Source organism: Grammomys surdaster, unplaced genomic scaffold (assembly GCF_004785775.1).
Source record: "Grammomys surdaster isolate TR1022 unplaced genomic scaffold, NIH_TR_1.0 61, whole genome shotgun sequence".
Taxonomy (NCBI): Eukaryota; Metazoa; Chordata; class Mammalia; order Rodentia; family Muridae; genus Grammomys; species Grammomys surdaster.
The window spans coordinates 10519614-10526811 of record NW_021604563.1 but is presented as its reverse complement, the minus strand read 5'-3'; the positions used below and the strand labels follow the sequence as shown (position 1 = coordinate 10526811).

Here is a 7198-nt window from a genome sequence, read left to right as displayed (position 1 = left end):
GAACTAGGAAGATATACTATCTTGTAGTAATGCTATATAGACAAATAAATGACTTTGCAATTCTTTATGACGATCCTATAAGAATTCCTATAATTATATCAGTAATTATTAAGCTCTTTTATAGTAGGACTGCTATTAGGTCCTATTCTGATGGTCAAAATTGCAACGAGAACTCTGCCAGTCTCCCATGTGTCACCAGTTTATTGGTCTTAGATAGTAACCAGACTTTCTCCTACTCAGAGCACATTCCAAGAGGTTGTAAAACAATTAATCCAAGGTCATAAAAAGGGAACTAAGTATTTATTATAGATGCTAGGATAGAACATAAAATATCGACTAGGGTTTATCTATACAAAACTTCACTAATAACTTAATTATGGTTTTAAACCTTCAGTGACCCTGTGGAGCTGTGAGAGGTGATGGATGTTTAGCCAGATAATTACTCATAATGGATATGCATGTAAATATGCCCTGTTGTAAACTTCTATTTAAATTTATATTTTGATTTTTTGTGTGAACTTGTGATGAACTTTTTAACATGTGATCATGTATTCTGAAAAATGTTTTCAGTGCTGAGGACAAAGAGAAGGATCAGAACTGAGTTGAGGGAGGAACTGAGCTGAGGAGAACTTTTCTGGACAGAACACTTTTTAGACAAAAAGAGAGAAGCTTTTCCCTTTCCCCAATTAGAAGAATTTTTCCCTTACCCCGCTTAGGATCTTTCCACTCTCCCTGCCCCCTTTTAAGACAGCTTTAATAGGAAAGTTTTCATAACCCAGTAATTAACTCTATAGTAACTTTTCAAAGTGTCCCTTTTTCTTCCTGCAACTTCCTACTAGCAGTTAGAGCCTAGAAATTCCTGCTGAGATAGAACAAAGGCCTCTTTACTTAATACTGAGCTGTTAGGCTACAGGTGTTAATCACTTAAGCCTGCAGTCTCTTACCCTCAGAAGTAGCAAGAAAGGTTTTAGGATTTTTTAGAAGTTATCATTAGCATTTCAGTACAGCTAGAGAGCTAAAATGTGCTGAGACCCTCAGACTTTAAAACCACACCAGAGTCCTAATCTTTATCCCCACACTAAACTCTCTGGGCCAGGAGGCTCCAGGCACTTAGCTATCAAGGAAATGCAAATTAAAGGGACTGTGAGATTCAATTTTACATGCATCAGAATGACTAAGATAAAAAACCTTATACTGGTGAGGATGTAGAGCAAAGGGAACACTCCTCAACTGCAAATTTGTCCAGCTGTTTTGGAAATCAATTTGATGGTTTCTCAGCAAATTGTGGATAGATCTACCTCAAGATGCAGCTATATCACTCCTTGGAATATATCCAAAGGACAATCTAACATTTCACAAGGAAACTTACAAAAGTATGTTCATACCAGCTTTATTTGTGATAGCCAGAAACTGAGGGGGGAAAGCCAAAACTACATATCTTCCAAATGAAAAATAGATGAAGAGGAGATAGTCTAGATGTACAGAAGGTCAAGAAATTGAACAGAGGTTTGCAGCAATGGGGCATGGGAAATGGGATTAGCTACGAGAAAGTACCAGATGCCAAAAAAGCAAGAGACTCCCAGGACCCAACTGGGATGGCATTAGCTGAAATACCCAACAAATTGGGAATAAAACCTAGAGAAATCATATCTAACAGTTAGACATGGCCTGCAGCTAAGGGATGGGGCCACATACCTTTCATAATATTTTAACCCAAAATTGCTCCTGTCTAAAGGAAATGCAGGGACAAGGAGTGGAGCAGAGACTGAGGGAGGGGCTGTCCTGGGACTGTTCCACCTGAGGGTCCATATCATGTGTAGCCACCAAAACCAGACACTTGCTAATGCCCAGAAATGCTCGCTGACAGGAACCTGATGTGGATGCCTCTGTCAGAGCCCTATGGATGCAGATGTGGATGCTTGCAGCCAAACATCAGACTGAGCATGGGAATCCTAAGAGAAGAGTTGGGGGAAAGACTGAAGGAGCTGAAGAGGTTTGCAAACCCATGGGAGGAACAACAATATCAACCAATCAGAACTCCCCAGAGCTCCCAGGGACTAAAATACCAACCAAAGAATATACATGGAGGGACCTATTACTCCAGCTGTATATATGGTGGAGGCACATTGTCTGGCATCAATGGGCAGGGAAGTCCTGGGTCCTGTGAAAGTTTGATGCCCTAGCATAAGGAAATGACAGGGTGTTAGGCAGGAGTGGGTACGTGGGTGGGGTACCACCCTTGTGCAGTCAGGGGAGGGGGTATAGTGGGGAGTTTTTTTGGGGGAAACCAGGAGGGGTATAACATTTGAAGTATAAGTAAACAAATTAACCAATAAAAAGGGAAAACAAAAAAAAATGGATAAAGAAAGCATGATACATTTTCACAATGGAATGCTGTTCAGCTATTAAAAACACTGATATCAAAAAATTTCCAGGCAAATAGAGGATACTAGAAGGACAAACATGGTGCTTACTCACTTATAAGTGGATATTAGCCATTAAAGTAAAGTAAACACCGTGCTACAGTCCACAGACCAAAAGAAACAAAGTTATAAATAGGGCTCAATTAGAGAAGCCTTAATCTCATAAAGGGGAAATAGAATAAATAATGTAGGTATGGGTAGGGAACAAAAGGAGATAGGAATGAGGATGAGAACAGGAGGGATCAGGTGGAGAGAAAGACAGAGTCAGAGAGTACTGGGAGAGACAATTGGAATGGAAGGACATTTCTGAGATGACCTTGAAACCTAGGACAATGGAAACCTCCAGGAATCTGTGAGGGTGATCAAAGATAAAACTTCTAGCAATGAGAAATATGGAGTCTGAACTGGACATCTTCTGTAACCAGGCATGTCTTCCAATTAAGAGATTTGAATACCAAACCACCCTCCAAACCTTTAACCTACAAGTTTTCTTGTCTAAAAGATGTGCAGGAGCAAAGATAAAGAAAAAGGGGAGGAGGAATAGCAAACTCCATCTTGAGACCCATACCATGAGTGGGAGCTCATTCTTGACACTGTTAATGATACTCTGCTATACTTGCAGATAGGAGCCTAGCATAACCATCATCAGATAGACTTTAACTCAGCAACTGATGGAAATAGAAAGACCCATAGCAAAATAATAGGTCAACATTTAAGGAATAAAGTGGAACAGAAGGAAGGAGGATTTTATTAGCCAGTGCTATTAAGGACACCACAAGAAACCCTACAGAACCAACTAACCTGGCCCCATTGAAACCCACAGAGACTGAATCCCCAAACAAGGAGAATGCATGGGACTGACCTAGGCCCTTTGCACATATATAACAGTTGTTCTGCTTGGTCTCCACATGAGACTCATAAAGCAGGGAGAGCGGGCTGTTTCTGACTGCACTACCTAACTTTGGTACCCTTTTTCTCTACTGGGCTATCATTTTATAACCTCAATAGGAAAAGCTGTACCTAGTCTTACTGCAATTTGATATGCTATGGTGTTTTGATATCCTTGGGGGATCTCACTTTTTCTGAAGAGAAATGGAGAAAGAATGGATGATGGAAGGTTGGGAGAAAAGGCTGGGACAACAGGAGGAAGGGAAAACTGCAGTTTGGGATTTGAAATAAAGAAAATAATTAAACATAATGTACAATATTATATTAATTTTAACATTCTTTAACATAGTCGCGTTTATAGAGTAAAGTAAAACTAAAATGTAGACCACTAAAAATGTATCAGGAAAGAGGTTCGGGGTAGTTTTTTTCTGGTGTCTTGCTGTGGAGAGACACTATGAAGAGGAAAACTCTTATCAAAGAAAACATCTAATTCTTGACTTGCTTATACTTTCACACAGAGGATTACAGTGGCATGTAGGAGTGACATGGTGAATAAAGGGAGTTTAATCCTTTAACTTGTCCTCTGACTTCCACATATATCCCATGATGCTCAATCCACACATAAATTAAAAAATCATAAAAATAAAAGAGCAATTTAGATTTAGGAGACAAGAGAATAATAGCTATTGTACTTTTGTAGGATATACAACTTAAACTGTGTAGGATTTTCATTTAAAAAAATATGAAAATACTTTTTAAAAATACATTAAGAATTTCCTGAAGAAAATAGAAAGTAGTGGAATAGCAGATTTTTACAAACATATTTGGGTAATATTCCACTGTATTAATTTTGGTTTTTCATTAATTCTGTTTATTTTTATTCTTTATATACATATAACTCAAATTTAATTTCAAGGCTATACATTATTTGGTCATATATTAATAAAATACGATGCTTTACACAGCTATAGGGAAGTGTTCAGAAATTCTGTTTTGTTTTTTTTCTGTGAAATTTCAAAAATTCAGCTTTTTAGGATAGCAAAGTTGGTGTTAGAGCTAAATTAGATCTATTTTAAAATGTCTCTCTAGTGTAAGTCTGATAAGCAGTGAAATATGTTAGGAAGCCACATCATGTGATTTCTTAAATAACAGCTTTAAATTTCTTATTTTTATGATTAGCTACTAAATATATAGTAAAAGTAATGATATCAAATTTTCCTCTGAAATCAATTATTTTATCTACAATGTAATTGCTATTGATTATGATAGTATATTATATAGTAATATGCTCATGGTGTTCTATAAAAGAAATTTCACTCTGGACTCAGTTCCAGAAAAACATGCTTCACCAGAGAAACTAGTTTAGTTTGTATTTTTAAGTGTATCAAATATTTTAATGGATTAGTTAGTAGATCTAAGTAAATATTTCTTAAACAAATGAGTATATCTACCTTTTAATTAGCTATGAGCTAATCTTCACTTTGCCTGTCAGATTGGCAAAATTATGGTGAATATGCAGATCTTCAGATCACATATTTTGTCTGTTTATCATTACTTCTAATATTTCCTTATTCTTATCATTCTGTTCAGATATTTTACAGTTTTAACATTTAAACTTCATTATAAATCAGTTACAGCCTCCTTGAAACAATGTAAAATCTAAAGTAAATAAAATAGTTGCAATTGTAGAAATAGTAGCGCCTCCGCCTACGGTGGCCTGGCTGCTCTGCAGGCCTCTGCACTGAGCATGAGCCGGAGCCCGGCGAGCACGTGAGAGGCGCTGTCTCTGTCACTGTGGTCCATTCGCTGCAGAGCTGGAGGAGGAGGGGAAAGGTCCGGAGGAAACCAAAATGAACAAGTTGAAATCATTGCAGAAGGATAAAGTTTGTCAGTTTATGATCTTCACACAATCTAGTGAGAAAACTGCAGTAAGTTGTCTTTCTGAAAATGACTGGAAGTTAGACGTTACAACAGATAATTTTTTTCAAAATCCAGAACTTTATATATGGGAGAGTGTAAAAGGATCCTTGGACAGGAAGAAGTTAGAACAACTGTACACTAGATACAAAAACCCTCAAGATGAAAGTAAAATTGGAATAGATTGTGTACAACAGTTCTGTGATGATCTGGCCCTCGATCCAGCCAGCATCAGTGTGTTGATCATTGCATGGAAGTTCAGGGTGGCCACACAGTGCAAGTTCTCCAAACAAGAGTTTATGGATGGCATGACAGAGTTAGGATGTGACAGCATAGAAAAACTAAAGGCCCAAATACCCAAGATGGAACAAGAATTGAAAGTACCAGGACTATTTAAGGATTTTTACCAGTTTACTTTTAATTTTGCAAAGAATCCAGGACCAAAAGGATTAGATCTAGAAATGGTCATTGCTTACTGGAACTTACTGCTTAATGGAAGATTTAAATTCTTAGACTTAAGGAATAAATTTTTGTTGGAGCACCATAGATGATCAATACCAAAAGACACGTGGAATCTTCTGTTAGACTTCAGTTCAATGATTGCAGATGACATGTCCAATTATGATGAAGAAGGAGCATGGCCTGTTCTTATTGATGACTTTGTGGAATTTGCATGCCCTCAAATTGCTGGGACAAAAAGTACAACAGTGTAGCACTAAAGGAACCTTTTATAATGTATATAGTCTGTACAATAACAATAAATACAACGGAAAAATGCACAGTCAATTTCTGCTGGCTAGACTGAACTGAAGATCAATCCTCATAGTTCAAACTGAGAGTTGAGACGAAACTCTAAGGATACATCTTGGACCAAATCGTACTCCATTTTTCTACTGGTGGTTTGAGCTTGTCTTCTATTCTGGGCCACTCTAAACATTTATAATTCTAACATTGTGAATTTCATCTTATACCTGCGGACCATCTTAGTTTGTCTTCCCATAAGTCATAGAAGCTTGATGGTGATTATTTTGAGGTTTCCATTCTTGCATAAAGCACAATGCTGTCTTCATCAGAAAACAGTTTGGCATGAGAATTAAACATAATAATGAACATCGCAAACAATTTATAAAATTTCTTAAGTATATGCTTTGGGCTAGTTGCAAAGACTCTGCTGGTAGCACTTCAAATGAGAGCGATTTATCTGAGTGTACCGCATCTGGAATGGTGTTTGATTGGGGGAATTTAATTTTCCTGGCAAACCACATGTACTGTTGGTGTGAGTAGAATACCTGATAAAAGAAATGTCAAAATAACCAACACATGAAAAAAAAAAAGGATAATTTGTGACTCCCTAAAAATGTGTCTTGTGTCTCAGACTCTCACCAAGGTTCTACAAAACAAGTCTGTGGTTATCTTACCCAAGTTTATACACAGTGTCCTGCAGTGAATTTTTATTTAAAAAACATTGTAATGAGACCGAATGTTAGACTTCACTCTCTGCATCACACACCACATAATCGGATTTCATTATGTTTTGAAATGCTTCTATGCCTTTCGAATAAGTTAAACTATTTCATTTGTTTTGAATGTTTTGGATTGCTATACAATATAATATTCTAAATTTAAAAAAAAGAAGTAGTAGTAATAATAGTAATAAATAAGAAGTAGGACACTAAGCCATAAATTATATTTTAATTCAAAAAAGTTGTAAAACATAAAAATTATAGTAAATTGAATAAATATATAATATGCAAATTCATTTAACTGTCATTGAAATTTACCAACTATTGGAAATATTTCATAAAAATTGAATCAATTAAAAAATAAATTTTGTACTGTACAAGTATATAAAAAATACAAAGAATGTTTCCTGATATTAACTATTAATTCACCAGAAGATTCACATCAGTAAAAAAATTCCATAATTGATTCATAAGAATGAAGCTTTTATTTTTAAATAATTTTTTTTA

At 36.2% G+C, this 7198-nt stretch overlaps 1 pseudogene across 1 annotated transcript; it reads left to right on the top strand.

Annotated features, from left to right (window-relative positions):
• The first annotated feature begins 5146 nt into the window (after positions 1–5146).
• Positions 5147–5973, top strand: LOC114638607 (annotated as a pseudogene). Its single transcript, XR_003713902.1, has one exon. The product of XR_003713902.1 is annotated as a DCN1-like protein 1 pseudogene (transcript).
• Positions 5974–7198: the final 1225 nt, after the last annotated feature.